The sequence below is a fragment of the Heloderma suspectum genome, chromosome 4 (assembly GCF_057233095.1).
Source record: "Heloderma suspectum isolate Gila_16-S chromosome 4, 16-S_ref, whole genome shotgun sequence".
NCBI lineage: Eukaryota > Metazoa > Chordata > Lepidosauria > Squamata > Helodermatidae > Heloderma > Heloderma suspectum.
The window spans coordinates 197,161,769-197,182,093 of record NC_139461.1 but is presented as its reverse complement, the minus strand read 5'-3'; positions in this window follow the sequence as shown (position 1 = coordinate 197,182,093).

The window sequence follows — 20,325 nt, the reverse complement described above, 5'->3', positions numbered from 1 at the left end:
TTTTTTCTTATTGAGTCGCTAGCAAAACTCCCATCATTGTGACAAGTGGGTCATATGTGCAAGGAGGACTTGCCTAATGCAAACAGCATCAGAAGCACAGTACATGTCTGCATATCACACTCCTCTATGTAATCCCTGTTGGTAAAGGTCAAACCATCCAGTCCCACATCAAACAGCTTTTATACTTACTGCTACTGTGTCCCAGAGGGCAGTTCTTTACTTATTTTTCCCACGGGAGGGAATTTTATTTATTTATTTATTTGCAATATTTGTATACCGCTCCACATCCCAAGATCTCAGAGCGGTGAACAGCAAACAGGATAAAATAATAATAAAAAAATGTTAAAATAATATATATATTTTTAAAAAAGATAGAGTTCTGACAAACCAAGTTTTGATAAACTGCGGCTGGTCACTCAAGGAAGGAAGGAATAGCAACCATTCACTGATGGGAGAAAAGAAAGGCATGCACATGAGGAAACTATGGGGGTGGGGGATAAATTGGTTCTCTGTACCTGGTGAGCTCGGTGGAGCCAGCCATTAAGAACCAACCCTGCTCCAGTTTGCACAGCCCTATCCTGAGCAGGAATGGGGGAAGAATTCATTCAGTCAGCATTTTTATGTGAATGTACCAAATTTGCACTACCTGGACCCATACACCAGTCTTCCCCAACCTGGTGCCCTCCAGATGTGTTGGACTGTGACATAGGCCATGCTAGCTAGGAATTATGGGAGTTGCAGCCCAACACCTCTGGAGGCACCAGGTTGAGGAAGACTGCCATACGCAAACCAGAATACAGTTAAATGTTGATATCCCTACTTTTCTGAAGTTTGAGATCAAAACTTTTATTTTATTTATTATTTATTGTATTTATTTCATTTATATCCCACCTTTCTTCCATTATGGAACTCAAGGTGGCTACATGATGTTCCCAGATGGTCTCCCCTCCAAGCACTGACCAGACCCAGACCTGCTTAGCTTCAGCAAGGTGTCTGCCTCATGTGCCTTCAGACCATGTCTTGGGAGCATCACAAAGCTTGCACATCAGAAAAATGGGTACAGTACAGAAAAGTGTGCACAAAAAAATGTTCATATTACAGAGAAGTGTGCTCAAGGACAGTTTATCTTAGGGGAAACTGCCTGCAAAAGAAAATGTATATAATATGAAAAATGTGTACAAAATGTGTCCATTTTGAGAACTATCCATGAAAATGCTTAGAAACGTTCATGCTGACATTTTTAAAAAATCACAAACCAATGTGGAAACAAGACAGAATGAACTAAACTTTGGAAAAATGAGAAAGGAGCAAAATGGAAGTGGACAGATTCTTTCATCTTTAATCCTGAATACTGTTTCTTTGGTTATGCTAGTATGATGGATAGATATACAAGGATGCTGTAGAGGTTAGATTGCTTTTACTGGTTAGACACATTATCTTGCACACAATTGTAATCGAGTTGAGGGGGAGAGCAGGTGGCCCTACTCCTACCATTGCATCCCTAGCTGCCCCATGCTATCGAAGCATGGGGGCACATCTGTAGAGGATCCTTCCTGATTTATATACATAACCTACACGACTCCTATTGTAATAAGTTTGGGTCCATATCTTAAGAAGATAACATGGTGGTTTTATTAAATAGAGTTACAACAATGAACTGTTCTTTGCTGGAGCTCCCTCAGCCAGTCCCAGCTGCACCCCCTCTCCCCACTCTCTAGGGATCATCTCCAAATTCCTATCCCAATGTTTCTTGTAAGGAAATGTCTCTGAATGACTACAATCACTCTCTCTCGTTTTTGTTCAACCAGCAGTAACAAACACCAACTGTCAACTATGAACTAAATTCTGTAGAGAAAAGGTTACCAGCACATCACTCTAAAGTGAGTCTTTACCACTCACTCCCCTACTCTATACCAGGCTGCTCAGCAAGTTTCTATAAGTCTATGTGGAGCTTTCACTGTCCCTCCTGGCCTCTGGGGCTTCTCACCTTCCTCCACCTTGTCTTCCACAATGTCATACTGAGGAACAACTCTCTTTTCATCCTGCTCCTGTAAATATGTAAGTGGTGCTGATGTACAGCCTGCTCTGTTCTCACCCGCTGGAGCAACTGGATAATTTGAGGGGAGTGCTTGAAGATCCCAACAATTACGCTGAAAAGTCCCTCCCTGATCTGGCTGAACTAAATATGATCATGGGTGCGCTAGCTGCTGGACAGTGCCCCTCTGATCCCAGATATTGGAACTGTAATTTCTAGGGATGTCAGAGAATTTCTCCACGAATCTCGGGGAGGCCGAATGCCAGCGCATTCAGCCCCCCAAAATTGGTGGAGAAACGGTCTGCCCCCCCGCCCCCCCCGGGACGCTACTTACCTTGTGCGAATGTCCCTGGTGGCGGCGGCTCCATTTCCAAGTTAAAAAACAAACAAACAACAAACATGATAGGCTACGTAAAGATTTACGTAGCCTATCACGGCTAGATTTTTTAAAAACACCGTGATAGGCTACATAAATGTTTACATAGCCTATCATGGCTGAGTGAAAACAAAACAAAACAAAACTGCGCGTACGCAAATGGCGACGCCCATGGGTGCCGCCATTTGCGTTCCTTATTTTGGCACGTGTAGTCTACGTAAACATTTACGTAGACTATGGTGAAAATAAGGGGAACGCTATTTGCTTATTATTTTCGCCGTAGTCTACGTAAATGTTTACGTAGACTACACTTGCCAAAATAAGGAACGCAAATGGCGGCACCCATGGGCGCCACCATTTGCGTACGCGTGGTTTTTGTTTTGTTTTTTCACTTAGCTGTGATAGGCTACGTAAACATTTACGTAGCCTATCACGGCTGACTGCAGGGACGCAAACGGTGGCGGCTACGGCCGCCACCATTTCCGTCCCGGCAGGACAGAAGGATTCATGGCGTGAGGGACGGGGCGCCTCCCCCCCCGGCCAGAATTTTGGGTGGAGGGACGGAGCGCCTCCCCCGCACCGCGAATCAAGCTTTGGGATCAGGTAAGGGACTTTCGTACATCCCTAGTAATTTCTCTTGCACGCTTTGTCACCTGATTGCAGACCAGGGAGCTCTTCTGCTCTTTTATTAAAATTATGTAGTTTCAATTGCTTCAGAGCTCCTTTCTTTCTTTGTACATCTGTATGGTCATGCCTTATAAATAATTCCTCAGTTATGGGTAGTGTACAGCATATCCTTCTTCCCATGTGTAACTGTGCGGGGGACCAACCATTGTTCAATGGTGTACTGTGGTCAGCCAATAACGCTTTATATAAATCCCCTTCACTGTCAGCTGCCTTTTTCATCACGTTATTAACAGTTTGGATGGACCTTTCCACAAGACCTTTGGATTGGGCGTAATGGGGACTGAATGTACTGTGATGAAAGTCCCAGTCTTTTGCAAACTGCTTAAACTCTGAACTGGAAAACTGAGGCACATTGTCACTGAAAAGTTCACATGGAATTCTGTGCCTTGCAAACACTGCCTTCAGGCTGGCTATCACTGACACACGGCTTGAACCATTCAGATTGCAGATTTCTGGATACAGAGAGTAATAATCAGTAACAATCAAGAATGTTCGTGAATTCCAAATGAAGAGGTCAGTGCCTACTTTCTCATATGCCCTCAGTGGGACAGGGTGCAGATGCAGAGGCTCTGCCTGCTGGGATGGCTAGAACTTTAAACAAGTGAAACAGCTTGCTACTGTGTTAGTAATATCCTGGTTGATCCATGGCCAATACATGACCTCCCGTGCCCTCTTCTTACATTTTTCAATTCCTAGATGACCTTCATGGATCTTTCTGAGAATTTTGTGCTGGAGGACCCTTGGAATCACTACCTTGCTGCCTTTGAAGATCACCCCATCTATTACTGAGAGGTCATGCCTGCAGTTCCAGTACTCCCATAGGCTTGGATCACAGCTGCAGCAGTCTTGTGGCCACCCTTCAAGTATACGGTCTTTTAAGAGACCCATGCCTCATCATTCTCTGTTTCCAATTTGATTTGCTGGGATTTTCTATCAGATATGGGAAGCATACTATCAGATCTGCATATGCCTGCACCTCCATGTCAGAAATATGCTTTAGGTGTAATGAAGGTTGTATGGCCCTGGACAGTGCATCCACTGTAAACATCAATTTTCCTGGTGTGTAAAACACAGTCAAGACATATTTTTGTAGCTTGAGTATCATCCTTTGGATTCAAAACGCAGTCATTTAATGGCTTCTCCAACAATACTATCAGAGGTTTATGGTCGTTTCTACTAGCACTTTCTGTTCATGGATAAACTGGTTAGGGGTGTAGAAACCCCACTTACCTGGCTCCGCTGGGGTCTGTGGGTGGGGGGAGGCGATCTGTTCCTCCCCCCTGGAATTCTCGGTGGGGGGGGAGGCGATCTGGTCCTCCCCCCCGGAATCCTGCCTGGCTGGCTCTGCTCCACGGCGAGTCTGCGGAGCCACCAGCTGGGCCGATCTGTAGCAGGGCCTCCACCTGCTGCCAGGCTGGTGTGGACGCAAATGGCGTCCTGCATAGGGGATGCCATTTGCATCCCTACTCTAGCCCGTGATAGGCTAAATACTCTAGCCTGTGATAGGCATATCCTACACCATTTGCGTCCCTGCTGTAGCCATGATAGGCTATGTAAATATTTACATAGCCTGTCACGGGCTAGCGTAGCGATGCAAATGGCAGCTGCTACGATGGCCACCATTGGTGGCCACATCAGCCCAGCAGTGGCCAGAGCCACCACCACCAACACTTCATCCACCACCGCCTCCGGAGCCGTCACCGCATCTGCCATCAGGTAGGTCCGTCCTGGGGGGATTCTGCAGGGTGGTGGGGGGGGGAGGCCATTCTGCCACGGACTCCGGAGGGCTGGATTCTAAAGAATCCGGCCTCACTGGAGTCAGTGGCGGAATTCTCTGACATCCCTAAAACTGGTGGAGTTTATCTCTGGCAGTAGCAAGCAAACAGGATTCCCAACAGCTCTTTTTCAATTTGGGCATACCTGGTTTCTGCCTAGGGATGTACGAAACACCTACCTGGCTTCACGCCGGGCAATCCACGGTGGGGCGGAGGCGCTCCGTCCCTCCCTCCGGAATCCTCAATGGGGGGGAGGCGATCCAGTCCTCCCCCCCAGAATCCTGCCTGGCTGGCTCCGCTCCGCGGCCAAGCCGTGGAGCCGCTGGCTGGCTCCAACCACCTGCAGCCGGACATCCGGCCACTGAGCAGCCCTGCAGGGACGCAAATGGTGGCTGTCATAGCCGTTGCCATCTGCGTCCCTGTATTGAGCCGTGATAGGCTACGTAAATATTTACGTAGCCTACCACGGCAGGGGGAAAAAACCCAGCTTACGCAAATGGTGTCCCTGCGTTAGCCGTGATAGGCTACGTAAGTATTTATGTAGCCTATCACGGCTATGAAGACAAAGCGAATGGCGGCCGCAGGACGGCCGCCATTCGCAAAGCAGCGCAGACGGGAGCAGGTAAGTGTTCCGTTCCGCACCCCTTTCATGGGTTGGGGGCAGCGGGGACTTCGTCTCGCGCACCTTTTGTGGGTTGGGGGGGCGGGGGCTTCGTTCCGCGATGGATTTCGGGGGGCCGAATGCACTGGCATTCAGCCTCACCGAGATATGTTGTGGAATTCTCTGACATCCCTATTTCTGCCTCATATGCCACTGGTTGCCAGTTACTACCATGGTCCTGCATAATCACTGCACCCATTCCTGACTGTGAGGCATCAGAAGAAATCTCGAGTGGCTTGCAAGGGTCATAGAATTTTAACACAGGGGCTTTGCTAAGTTCCTGTTTCAAGGTGGTCCATACTTCCTCCTGTGGTGCATCCCAGAACCACTCATGTTTGTTTTCAAGAAGTGCCTGGAGGGGTGTTGCTTTAGATGACAAACTTGGTATAAATTTCCCAAAGTAATTAACCATCCCTAGGAATTGTTGCACAACTTTCTTGGACTGGGGCTGTGGCATCATTTCAATAGCCTCAACATTCCTCTTGTCAGGTTTTACCACCTCAGTAGAGATCACATTGCCCAAAAATGTTAGCTCAGCAACCCCAAATACACATTCTTCTTTATTTAATTTCAGATTTGCTACTCTTTTTGCATCTAAGACCTTCTGAAGACTCAGATCATGTTCAGCTTTGGTAGAACCCTACACAATGATATCATCCACTGAGGTATCAACTCCATTAATGTGCTTGTATATTATGTGCATAGTTCTATGGTACACTTTAGGCGTTGAACCCACTCCAAATGGGAGCCGCAGAAAACAATATCTCCCGAAGCGGGTATTAAATATGCAGAGTTTGGAGCTCTCCTCTATGAGTTTTAACTGCCAAAAGCTGGAGGACACATCAAGTTTACAGAAAAAATAAGCATTCACAAATTGTGTCATGATTTCCTTCCTAGTGGGAAGTTTGAAATGCTCTCTCTTGATAGTCTTGTTGAGGCTTCTGACATACCCATAACTTGCCATTAGGTTTCTCTACAATGACTACAGAGCTCACCCATTCTGTGGGTTCCTCAATCTTCTCTATGACCTTTAGAGCCTCCATCATTGAGAGCTCCTCTCTGAGTTTGTCACGGAGTGCAAAAGGCACTCTTCTGCATGGATGGATCACTGGGGAAACTATTTATTTGGATGGTATGTTCACCTGGTAAACAGCCAAGTCCTTCCAATATCTCTTGATAACGCAAAAGCAATGTCTCATACTCTTTTGGCCGTACCTGGAGTCTTTCATAATCTTCTTCAGACAACACATTAACCTGAGCACCAGTGTCTAGCTTAAAGGACATAAAGGAATCTTCCACTGGCAGATTCCAGTCTTTCCCATTCTCTCTGCCGGATTCCACAGCATCCACAAAAAAATGCTTCTCCTGTTCAGCAGCATGTACTTCGCCGCCGTAGCCACCGCCATTTGCGTACGCCGTTTTTTTTTCTTGGCTTGCTATGATAGGCTACATAAATACTTATGTAGCCTATCACAGCAAAGACCAGAATGCAAATGGCGGCCGCAGCAGCCAGTCGAAAGACCAGCCGCCGCCAAAGCCGCTGCCAAAGCCGCCTCCAAAGCCGCCGCCATCCAGAACATCCGCCCCAGGTAAGCTTCATCCTGGGGGGAATCCGCAGGGGGACGAGGGGGGCAGGCCATTCCACCACAGATTTCGGGGGGCCGAATGCCAGTGCATTCGGCCTCACTGAAATCTGTGGCGGAATTCTCCGCCATCCCTACTTAATAATATATTGAATAATACATCTGTAAAGTGCTTTTGGGTGTTCAAAATGCTTCACGTGTATAATCTAGTTGCAAACCTTACAACAAACCTATCAGGGAAGTTATTATTATTTATCATCATCATCATCGTTATCCACCATTGCGCAGATGGGGGAAACTGAAGCAGAGAGAGGATGGCTTGCCTAAGGCTAATAAATTCATGCCATAGGTGAGATTGGAACCAGGGATTTCTGACCCTGGGTTTCTCCACATGGGGCTTTATCCTGCTATTGAGATTGGTTACTCATGGAAGTCTGTGGGTCCTTTAGATGACATCATCAACCTCCAGGGCGTCTCCTGCACTAAATGATCCTCATTCCATTTTTTAAAAGATCAGAGATAATGAGCTATCATTTCAGCACTTGGGTTCCCTCATGAAAAGAGGAAAACCCACAATAGGAGGAGCTAGAGCACAGTGCCATCTAGCGGCTGTATAATGAAACATATTGAAGACTCAGATCAGGGGGGAAAGGAGGGGAAAAGAGGGGGAAGGAAGCGTATGTAAAGGCAGAATTTTAGGCTGGTGTAGAGATGTTAGTCATTATGTTTCTCAGTCTCTTAGTCATTATGTTAACCCCAACTCTCATGTCACTAACAGCCACTCTAAGACCCAGAAGTATGGATATGGGAGCTGGGCTGCACATTACAGACTTGGCACCTCAATGTTTGTATGTTGTCCATTTCCCCACCCTATTCCAAGGCTCTTGCCAAACTACTGTTTGCCCCATCAAATAGGGAGTGTCCTTCTCCATGGTCTATGTCACTAGTGGCTGCTGGAAATTGCAGAGGATGCACATTAGGAAATGGATCAGAGTCATACTGTAAGAGCATGAAAATTTTATGAAGGAAATATTTGCCATAGAGATGCTATTCTCAAAAACATTCCAAAGGCAAATGGAACAGGTGCAACTGAGTTCCAAGCTTTATCTCTTTATAGCCCAAGAGTTTGGAATATCCAGAAATCTTGCATGTAGCACCATCCAAGTTACTGATCTAATTCAGCCTTCCCCTACCTGGTGCTCTCCAAATGTTTTGGACTTCAACTCCCATCAACCCAGGCAGCAGGGACAAGGGTCTGGGATGATGGGAGTTGTGGTTCAAAACATCTGGAGGTCACCAGATTGGGGAAGGCTGAACCAGATGAATAACATAGATGGTTCTAGAACCATATGTTTGCTTGTTAACAATGGGTTGGAACCAGACTTAATCATGCTTAATCCATTGAAATCAATGGGGCTTAGATTAGTCATAACTAGCTCACCCCACTAATTTCAATGGGCCTACTCTAAGCATACCTAAGTCTAGATCCAACTGAATAGCAATACTTCGTATTTATATAGGGTTCACAGATTTTATCCTATCTTGTAAGTAAGTCGGTATTATTATCTTCCATACTGAGAGCTTCAGCTGTTGGGCAGTATAGAAATGCAATAAATAAATAAATAAATAAATAAATGAAATATTGGAAATTGAATTGGGGTGGGTAGACACTGAGGGCATTACTTGCCCTGAGTGTTCACAACCAAGGCAAAGCTTGAACTGGGGCATGCCCAACCTTGAGGTCATGAATCAGTTCTGAAGATCATCGACACCTGACCTACTTTCTTAAAGGACTTCAAGATGGATCTTTCTCTGTCCACACTCCAAAATCAGGTTGCCATGGTGGGATGCATTCAGTAATGTCCTCTGGAAAGCATCGCCTCCATCATATCCCTTCATTCAATTACAATAATTTCTATGCTGTTTGTGACTGAGGATGACTCAGCCAGATGAGTGGTCAACTGCAGCTGACACACTTCGTGCTTTCTCCCAATATGCATTCAAAACCAGTGAATCAAAACCAGTACAATTCATTAGCATCACTGATGGACATTTCCAGCTTCTTAAGCTTCTTATCTCCTGCTCCCATCCTTTCACGAAATAGGTACCTATCCCAGCCTGCCAGAAGGTTTTTCTCAGCTTAATCATCCCACAAAATGACATTGTGAGAGATTCTTCAGAGATCTCAGAAAATGTAGAGAAATGTTCACGGCACAGTATGGTATTATCAAAAGAACTTCAGTATCAACAAGTACTTGGAGAGAGGTGTACAAGTAGGGGTGTACAGAATACTCACCCCGTTCCGGTCTGGGCGTCCGCGGAGGTGGGGGAGGTGATCCATCCCTCCCCCCGGAATCCTGCCCAGCCGGCTCCACTCTGCGGCAAGTCCACTGGGCCGCCTGCAACTGGACTTCTGTCTGCTGCCAGGCTGCGGCCGCAAATGGCGTCCAGCCTAGAGGACACCATTTGCGTCCCTGCTGTTTTTGTGATTTGCTATGTAAATATTTACATAGCCAATCATGGCAAAGGGCAGGGACGCAAATGGCGTCTGGCGTAGGGGATGCCATTTGCGTCCCTGCTCTTTGCCATGATAGGCTACATAAATATTTACATAGCCAATCATGGCCAAGGGCAGGGATGCAAATGGCGTCCGCTATGCCAGATGCCATTTTGTTCCGCAGCCCGGCAGCGGATGGCTGCAGAACAAAGACAACGACCCTGACCAGCCACCGCCAGATAGGATTTCGGGGGGGTGACGGGGGGGGTAGTTCGTTCTGTCACGGACTCTGGGGGGGGGGCAGATTCTAAAGAATCTGGCCTCACTGGAGTCCATGGCAGATTTCTCCGCCATCCCTATGTACAATAATCTTTCATGACTACCAGTGCCTGACCATTTCTAGCTTGTGTAGAGAGAGAGCTTGAGTAAGGACCAGTCCTACCTTTAGGCACAGGGAGTCAGCTAGCTGGTTTTTGGTGTCATGAGGGGGCATCACGTTCTTAGTCATTTAGAGAGCAATCCTATGGCCCCTGGACCAAATCTGGGGGGCCATAGGATACTTCACATTCCTGAATCTGAGGCTGGAAACAGCGCTCCGACCTTGGACCCAGGAGTCAAAGCTCCCCGCCCCCTCCCTCGCAGCTGGTGTGAACTATCCCAGCTGCCTCTCCAAGGTCACAAAGGTGACCTCAGAAAGGACAGAAAGGTGCATGCTGGTGGGTGGGGAGGGGAGGGGACTGGGGAAGTGGGGATATGAGCTATCCCCAGCCTTCCCCAACCTCCATCCCTCCCCATCCTTGATGCTGCTAAAATGAAGAGCAGGGGGAGTGTGGAGATTGCCTCTGTGCTCATCCTGCTCTGCAGAGGATCCCCATCAGCCTCTGACTTCGGGGGCTGATAGGAATCCCGATAGGATTGCATCCTACATTTATTTTGATTGTATTGATCAGGAAGAAGCACTTGTGAGATTTCCTGCCTCAGGTGCCAAAATGACTTGGTCAGCCTTGAGTACTATGCTCTGTTTGATGTGTATGTGTCCCAGCTGCTGTTCTGCATCAGACAGAAATTGTCAGCCCAGCTCTAGAGTCTGAAGTAAAGCCAGTGGACATCTAAACATTACACCCATCTTTGCTGAATGTAGGGTTGCTGGATTCAAACATTGAGAACACACACATATACTTTTAAATGCATTCAGAAGTATGCATTTTCTGGCTGCCTATTAGCTACACAGCCACATGCAAGGTTCTCGTATTGTCATATAAATCCCTAACCAACTTGGGACCAGGATACCTAGCAGACCACCTTCCCTTATATATACCCAGTCAACATTTAAAATCATCAAAGGAGGCCTTGACTGTCATTCCAAAGCGAATGGAAAGTCACAATGTGGTACCCTGACGGTGAGCCATCTCTGTGGCAGTGCCCACCCTCTGGAAAACCCTCTCTCCTGCACTTCAGGAGACAGAAAATGTGACATCTTTTAAATGCCTCCTGAAAACACACTTGTTCACCCAGGCTTTCCCTGGGCTGTAAGTAAATGAATAACGCTGGTCCATTTTACTGCTCCTTGAATTGTTTTTACTGTAGTTGGAAGTGTTTTTAATGTTGTGTTTCTAATGTATTGTTTTTAATGTTGTGTTTAAATGTTTTTAATATTTATTGTAAACCCCTGAGGGATTTTATTATATTCAGCGGTATACTAGTGTCACAAATAGAGAAAGAAAAAAAAGTGGGGGGAAGGTATATTCAATAATAATGTGAATTTTCATGCGTGTATTTAAAAAAACAATCACAGATAGATATGAAAATGGGACAGAACAGACTTATGAATGAACCTCTGAAAAACTGACATGCGCTGGAAATAGACTGACCAAGAGTGCATTACAATAACCTAATCTGAAAATAACTGAAGCACGAATGACAGTGACCAGACAGTTGAACCTCAACATCTCCCTGTATGAAATGAAATTGCATCCTTCAACATGCTCCAAACACCTCTGCAGTCACTCATTGCAGAAGATAGCAGAGGTCAAGCTATCTTTCAGGGAAGTTCGCTGCCTTTGCTAATCTGCTCAATGCATGAACCCCAGCTAACATTTCAAGGAGCTTTTGGTTCACTGAGACAGTTTGGAAAACTCCGATTTATAATACTGGTTCCCAAACATCCCAGCCTCTCCTCCCACCGGAGTTGCATCTTTACATAAGGCACAATCTGCCAAGCACATGGCTTGTGCTTAAGAATCCCTGTCCACTTTGTCTGTCTTTCCTGTCATCTGCTCCTGCTTTCATCGCTCTCTCCAGCTATTCTTCATTCCAGTTAGAATGGCTGCACTGGCCTTCTTTGGTGCACCTTCCATGTGGAGTTAGATTACATGAGACAACCAGTCAGGATCTGAAATTCTACCTTTGGCTTCTAAGCATTATGCCCTTATTTAATCCCTCACATGGGAGACAAGGGTTTTCTGTGATAAACTGCAAGCGTTCATATTGGCAGCTTTAAAGGTCTGGATAAATCCATGCGCCTCTGCTCTTGTCAGAAAGCCCAGGTCGAAATGCTCCCACATTGTTTACCAAATTGTAAACTTTACCTGAGACTCAGAGGAAAAAAACAACATCTTCCCAGGGTTTAAAAATGGTTTGTATCATCGACCAGCTATTTTAGATAAGGTAGATGATTTTTCTCCTATGGAGTAAAGATAGCGGAAACAGCTGAAGAAGAATCTAGTGAAGCCTATGTTCTATTTCACTAGCAGCAAAGGGCCCAAAATACAGTATTGCTTGACTTACTCTGCCTGTTTTGCTGTCCAGGACATGCATGGAAGAATTATTAATACAAAAGCCTGTATGTTGTCATTTTTTTCAAAGAAAAATACATGTATATGCATATTAACTTCTCAAGATTCTGCGGAGGGATTGTTTTATCCCTAGATTTTTGTGCCAACTGCTGCATTTACCTGTAAGCCAGTGCTTCACAATCTTTTTAGCCCCAAGGGCTGCATCAGGTATCTGCTGGGGTAGTGAGTTACATTCACGTGCAACTCACATACAACATATCGCTCACTCACTCACAAAGTAAGTGTATCTGACAGAAGCTCTGGATTGGCCTGCTGGCATCATCTGACTTCCCTGGCCAGGAAGATCCTGAGCTGAGAGTGAGAGTGTTCCAGCTGGCACATCCTGCATTTTTTTCCTCTAATCAGCAGCCTTGGAGTAGCAAGGTGGAAATGCCTGGTTTGTAGGCTCTCTGCTTCTGTGACAGAGGTGCAGAACTTCTTTCAGCCCAAAGGCCAAATTCTATTTCAGAGAAGCTCTTGAGGACCACATTCCAGTGGTGGGCAAGGTAAAAAAAACTCAACAAAAACCCAGTCAGCATATTCTAGCTTAAAGCCCTCACTGCCAATAACTAAAAGCGTCTTTACACCAGCCTAAAATCCCGCATTTAAAACAAGGCTTTCTGCTTCTGTTTTAAACGCAGGATCACAATGGACTCCCTTTACACGTGTTTCCTTTCCCCCTCCATTTCCCCCTTATCCGAGTCTTCCATATGTTTCATTATACTAGGGATGTACAAAAGTCACTTACCTTTTCGCAGGGGTGATTTCGCACTCCGCACCTCCCCCCCAAATCCTAACCTGGCTGGCTCTGCTCCGCGGCAACTCCACAGAGCCGCCAGCCGGGTGCATTTGCAGGCGACTGGAGCCTGCGGACGCAAATGGCAGTGGCTACGGCGGCCACCATTTGCGTTCCTGTTTTTGGCTGTGATAGGCTACGTAAATATTTGTGTAGCCTATCACGGCAAAAGACAGGGGCGCTAATGGCAGCTGCTACGCCGTTTGTGCCCCTGTTTTTTTACTGTGATAGGCTACGTAAATATTTAGCCTATCACAGCAAAAAAAAAAACAGAAACGCAAATGGCTGCAGCTATGGCGGCCGCCATTTGCGTTCCCTTTTTTTGCCGGGATAGGCTTAGGGTTGGCAGAGAATTTCTCCCCGAAACTTCAGGGGGCCGAGCACCAATGTGTTCGGCCCCCCAAACAAGTTTCGGGGAGAAATTCTCCACACACCCCTGCCCCCCGCACCGCCCTCCGGGACGGGACTTACCTTTGCCGAATGTCCCTCCCAGCGGCAGGTCCAGCCGGCGGTTCAGCGGGTCTTTGTCCGGGACGGGAGCGGCAGCCGGTCTTTCGACCAGCTGCCGCCGCCGCCATTCCAATAAAAGAAAAAGAAAAAAACGCCCCCGTGATGGGCTACGTGACGATTAACGTAGCCTATCACGGCTAGATCTGCAAAGTCAGCCGTGATAGGCTACATAAATCGTCACGTAGCCTATCACGGGTGACTTAAAAAAAAAAAAAAGCGCGTACGCAAATGGCGGCCCCCATAGGGAGCCGCCATTCCCGTTCCTTATTTGGTCACTGTAGTCTACGTAAATCTTTACGCAGACTACAGCGACCAAATAAGGAACGCGAATGGCGGCTCCCTATGGGGGCCGCCATTTGCGTACGCGCTTTTTTTTTTTTTTAAGTCACCCGTGATAGGCTACGTGACGATTTATGTAGCCTATCACGGCTGACTTTGCAGATCTAGCTGTGATAGGCTACGTTAATCGTCACGTAGCCTATCACGGGGCCTTTTTTTTTTTTTACTTTTTAGTTCGCGGCCGGGCGAGGCGAGGCGCCTCCTCCCCGGCCTGAATTTCGGCCGGGCGAGGCGGGAAGCCTCCCCCCCCGGCCTGAACTTTGCAGGGGGAGCAGCGAAGCGCCTCCCCCCACCACGAAAAGCTTCGAGGACAGGTAAGGGACTTTCGTGCACCCCTAGATAGGCTATGTAAATACTTATCTAGCCTATCACGGCCTCCACAGGGATGCAAATGGCGTCCCTGCATTAGCTGTGATAGGCTACGTAAGTATTTACGTAGCCTATCACGGCTTAAGTGCTCCGTTTCATGCGCCTTTCGTGGGGTGGTGGGGCGGGGGCTTCATTCCGCCACGGATTTCGGGGGGCCGAACGCACTGGCATTCGACTTCACTGAGATCCGTTGCGGAATTCTCTGACATCCCTGTATTATACAGCCTCTAGATGGTGCTGTGCTCTAGCTCCTCTTACTGTCAGTTTTCCTCTTTTCACGAGGGAACCCAACCAGAACTTAAGTGCTATAATTTGATAGCTCGTTATCGCCAATCTTTTTTTAAAAAATGGAATAAAGGTCATTTGATACAGGAGATGCCCTGGAGGTTGAGATTTCATCTAAAGGACCTGCAAACTTCTGTGAGTAACCAATCTCAGTAGCAGGATAAAAGCTCCATGTGAAGAAGCCCTCAGCCTTAGGAGAGGCATTTCAACCTTTTAGAATGGAGGAAAATGACACAAAAGCCAGGAAAACCACCAAATGATTGACAGGCGGGGGAAAGGCAGTGTGGCCTTCTGAGGACCCCTGGAGGGGAAGCAATCCCCTGCATACAATGGATGAAGATCACACACACAGGATGCAGAGGCGCATTTCTGTCTACATTGCAAAGTGGATGGCAATGTCAATCCCGAGCCAACAGGCCTGTAACCGGGGCGGGGGGAGCGACCCACCTCAATTTTCTCTGCCCCGGTAATTTTTTTTATTACAAACAATTAAAAACAGTTTTGAGAGTTGCCTTTAAAAGGGCTGCAAACCAGATGAACTGCCCCCCTACTCCCCCCCCCCAATTTTATGAAGGGAAGGGAGGAAGAATTTGCCATACAGATGCTATTTTCAAGAGACAAATGGAATGTGTGCAACTGAGTTCCAAGTTTTATCTCCATTTACAGCCCAAGTCTTTGGAATATCCAGAAATCCTCCATGCAGCACCATCCAAGTTATTGGTCTAGTTCACCTTCCCCAACCTGGCACTCTCCAGATGTTTTGGACTTCAAATTCCATCAACCCCAGGCAGCAGGGACAATGGTCCATGGGCATGCCACCCAAACTGTGCATTGCACCCGTATATTTATTTGTACTTACTTATTCTTATGTATTTATGTATGTTTAATCTAAAATTTCCATCCCACCCGCTAGTTATTTCTTTTGTGGAGGCAAGCGATTTAAAACAATACAACAATTAAGGCCGTATCATATGAAAACACGTTGGCCTCAATCTAGCTATAGTTATTAGTGATGTAGGCTGTAATCCTGGGCACGTTTACACAGTAGTTACACCTATTGAATAAAGTGGGACTTATTTCCAAGTAAAGATGCATAGGATTGTTCTGCATGTCCTAATGAAAGCAATGGGGTTTAATACTTGATTTGTTCCATTGGCTTCAACAGAACCTAAGCTGCAATCCTATCTGTAAATTCAATGTGTACGTTGAGCATGTACAGCAAACATAGTGGGGCTTACATCTGAATAAACATGCATAGGGTTGCGTTATTAGTCTTATTTGTTAGTTTGTTTAAAAGGTTTTTACTCTGCCTCTCTATAAAACTTCCAAGGTGGCTTACAAACAAATATAAGAACATAACACATTTTAAAACTAAAACACCACAGCAGGAGAACAGGGAAACTGGATAAAAATCAATAGAATGCCAATAAAATATCAGCTGAAAAAGAAGCAAAGCTTGGGTACGTAAAAGCATCTTCACCTGGCAACGAAAGGACATATGGGCCAGGTATATAGCAGGAGAGAATGCCGGAGGCATACTGCCTTTCAATACCTGTTGCTGGGGAACATGGGTGGGAGGGTGCAATTGTAGTCATGGCCTACTTGTGGGTTCCCCATCCGCAGCTGTTTGGCTACTGTGGGAACAGAATGCTGGACTAGAGAGGACTTTGGTCAGATCCAGCAGGACTCTTCTCATGTTTCCATTCCACAAGCAGGGTGCTATTACAGAGGAGTTATGTTCTCTGTTCACCACATAGCTGATCTCAGTGGGTGGGAGAATCCAGAGAAAGACCTCACTGGAAAAATCTTAGAGTATGGGCAGGTTCATAAGGGATAAAGCAGCCCTTAATGTCATTACTAACATTAACTGCATTGGGGCTAACAGTAAGCGATTCCACAGTGTAGTGCACTTACGAAACTAGGGAGATGCAGAGATTTAGTCAGTGCAGACATGTTCTGTTGAACTGGGTCCACTACAAACTGGAAATGTAGAGTGAAGCCTACCAGAACCTTTCACTGCAGCCTATAGGACAGGGGTGGGCAACTTGGCCTTCCAGAGGTTTTGGCCAGCAGCTCCCATCATGGCTGACTATTGGCTATGCTGGCTAGGGCTGATGGGAGATGTAGGCCAAAACATCTGAAGGGCCCACCCCTATCCTATTGGACGTTGTATTTGTCAAATTCATGCTATAATCAAACACGGAAGAAGAGTTTTATAAATACAGCCTTATAAATGTTATAATTAACATCCTTAAATAGCATCCACCACTATCTAGGGATGTACAGGCTGTGTAAAATCCACTCTGTCTGTGTTTCCCAGATGGTCAGATGCCTCTTGTTCCATCATCCACCCACATACGGATGCGAATATATTTTTTCATCGTGCAGAAAACTATGCAAATAATTATGCAAGAAGTTTCGCAAGAATTTACATAATTTACCTCAGTACGTAACATTTAGCATATTGTCCCCTATCCCATTCCACGTTTCCTCAGCAGAAACATGTGTATTTTCCTGAGAATGTATATGCGTGAATTTTGGGAAAGTAAACAATCATCCCAAAGTCCACCGACTCCTAGGGATGTCAGAGAATTTCTCCACGAATCTCTGGGAGGCCGAATGCCAACGCATTCGGCCCCCCGAAATTGGTGGAGAAACGGTCCGCCACCCCCCCCCCGCCACCCCCGGGATGGGACTTACCCTTGGTGAATGTCCCTCGTGGCGGCGGCTCCTGGCGGCGGTGCGGCGGCAAATAGCGTTGCCCTTATTTTTGCCGTAGTCTATGTAAATATTTACATAGACTACCCGTGCCCAAATAAGGAACGCAAATGGCGGCGCCCATGGGCACCTCCATTTGCGTACGTGCTTTTTTTTTTTTCCCCAAAGTCAGCCATGATAGGCTACGTAAGGATTTACGTAGCCTATCACGGCTGACTGCAGGGACGCAAACAGTGGCGGCTACGGCCGCCGCCATTTGCGTCCCAGCAGGAGACGAGATGCGCGGCCGGGGAGACGGGGCGCTCCCCCCCGGACAGAATTTTGGCGGGGAGGGATGGGGCGCCTCCCCCCCCGGCCAGAATTTCGGGGGGAGAAATGGAGCGCCTCCCCCCACCACGAAGCAAGCTTCGGGATCAGGTAAGTGACTTTCATCCATCCCTACTGACTCCATGCCGCCTGAGGCAGTCACTCCACAGCGGATTCTGCAGGTCAGATTCTTAGAAATCCCCCCTCATTTTAGTCCATTACGGTGGTTCTGGTCCTTCCTCTCCGGCAGGTACCAGAGGGTAGCACTGGGAGAGGAGGTGTCGGACCCGTGGCCACTCACATGTGGGGTACCACAGGGTTCCATCCTCTCCCCGATGCTATTTAACATCTATGTGAAGCTACTGGGGGCTATCATCAGGAGGTTTGGGGCATGGTGTCATCAATATCCACACCCCAAACCTCGCAGCTCTGCCTCTCATTCAAATCTTCACCAGGGTTGGCCGTGGAATCCCTGTCTAAATGTCTGGAGACGGTGAGTGGCTGGATGGGGAGGAATAAGCTGAAGCTGAACTCTGACAAAACCGAAATACTTTTGGTGGGTGACAAGAGGAGGTTGGGGGATGTTGACCTGGTGTTGAATGGGGTACGGCTACCCTTGAAAGACCAGGTCCGCAACCTGGGGGCAATATTAGACTCCCAGCAGTCCATGGAGGCTCAGGTGTCAGCCATGAGCTGGACAGCGCTGTACCAACTCCATCTGATACAGCAGCTGTGCCTCTACCTTCCCGACCATCTGCTCCCATCAGTAGTACATGCCCTGGTCTCCTCTCGTCTAGACTACTGTAATGCGTTCTACGTGGGGTTACCCTTGAAGACAGTTGCTGCAGAACGCAGCAGCTCGCCTGATTAAAGGCAGCCGCCAGCGTGATCACATCACTCTGGTGCTGAAGGAGTTGCACTGGTTACCAGTGGTTTTCTGGGCCGAATCCAAGGTGTTGGTTCTGACCTTTAAAACCCTATGCGGTTCCAGCCCAGCCTATCTCAAGGAGCACCTCCAGCAACACCAGACAGGCCGCTTAACAAGATCAGCCTCGGATGGCCTTCTCTCTGTCTTATCAGCCAGGACAGCTAGGTTGGTGAGAACGAGGGAGAGGGCCTTCTCTGTGGTGGCCCCCACTCTGTGGAACTCCCTCCCTAGGGAACTCCACCATGCCCCCTCTTTAATGAGCTTCCACCATGCACTGAAAACCTGGCTATTCGGGCAGGCATTTGGGGTGGGTTAGGGTATTTTTAAATAATGTTTTAATGTATAATTTTACTGTTTTAAATTGTACCATTGAACATCGCCCAGAGTGGCTGGGTGACCAGCCAGATGGACGATTAAATAAATAAATAAATAAATAAATAAATAAACGGGGATTCTTTTTCTCTTCATAGTTGAAACTGGGTTTGCTCCACTATCCTTTTCCAGCTGCCTGGGGAATGAAGAAATCTTCCTGGGATGAAGATAGGTCTCATGATAATCAGTGGAGAGAAGTGGGAGAGAACTTGTCTCTGTGTTGGTAAACTCAACACAGATCTGGTGAGCAGTTGTATGAGAGAAACTGGGACGCCTGACAATTTAAGGCAAGCTCAATAAGGTTCGCTATGACTTTCTGTATCTACACTGACAGCTGCACTCTATCTTTGCTTATTAGCTGCTGCAGCTAAGTGAGTGATTCTACATAAATATGAGAGCTAGCATTGTGAAGAACCACAACTATGACATTTTAATTAGCAGTGCATTTCTGGATCCTTTCCCTTGTTAGAAAGGGAAACCAGTAGAAACTAACTGGGGAGGGGCGGGGGGATAGGTGGTGAAAAACGAGATAGATTTTTGTTTTATTTTTTGCTGTGCTAGCTAACAACCCAGCAACATCTCTTGTACATTTGACACTGGAGTCTGGCATGCTGCCAACTCTCATATCTGCGAAGTAAATATAATGTGGGCGGTTGTCACAATTTTTAAAAAATACAAAGAGAGGAGGAAAACACACACCATGATCTGGAGTTGTTTTAGTGCTTGCTGCAAGATATCCTGCTGATGTTGCCAGTTCATAAAATGCTGGACAAGTGAGAACCAACATCAGTGGGAAGGGAAAATGCGTAGGGTATTTCACTAAGGCTGGATTCACCTGAGCAGTTCTCAATGCGATTGTCACATGTAAGCTTGCCTTTCAATTGACAGGTATTGCTGGCATGAGATGCAACGGCTCTAGGAGAGCAGACATTCAGTTGGCATTTCAGCTGACTATGGCCTTGTGAATCCCTCTTCAGTTCTGCGGAAATGTTGAGGTTGACTAGGCTGAGGGCAGAAACTATACGTAGAGGCTCTGGCATCTTTCTTGATTTGGCTAAAAGACAAACAATAGCTTGAAGTTTCATCGCAGCTACATACACAAGGTTACATACAAATATCTTACCACACAGATTTTTATATGCCTTGCCCTATAAGCCTTCTGTTGTTTATCTCGTATTATCTCTCTGCTTTGTGGCTAATTTTCCCTAGGAGCTGAGAGGGACAAATTATCCATTAAGCAGACAGAGAGAGAGA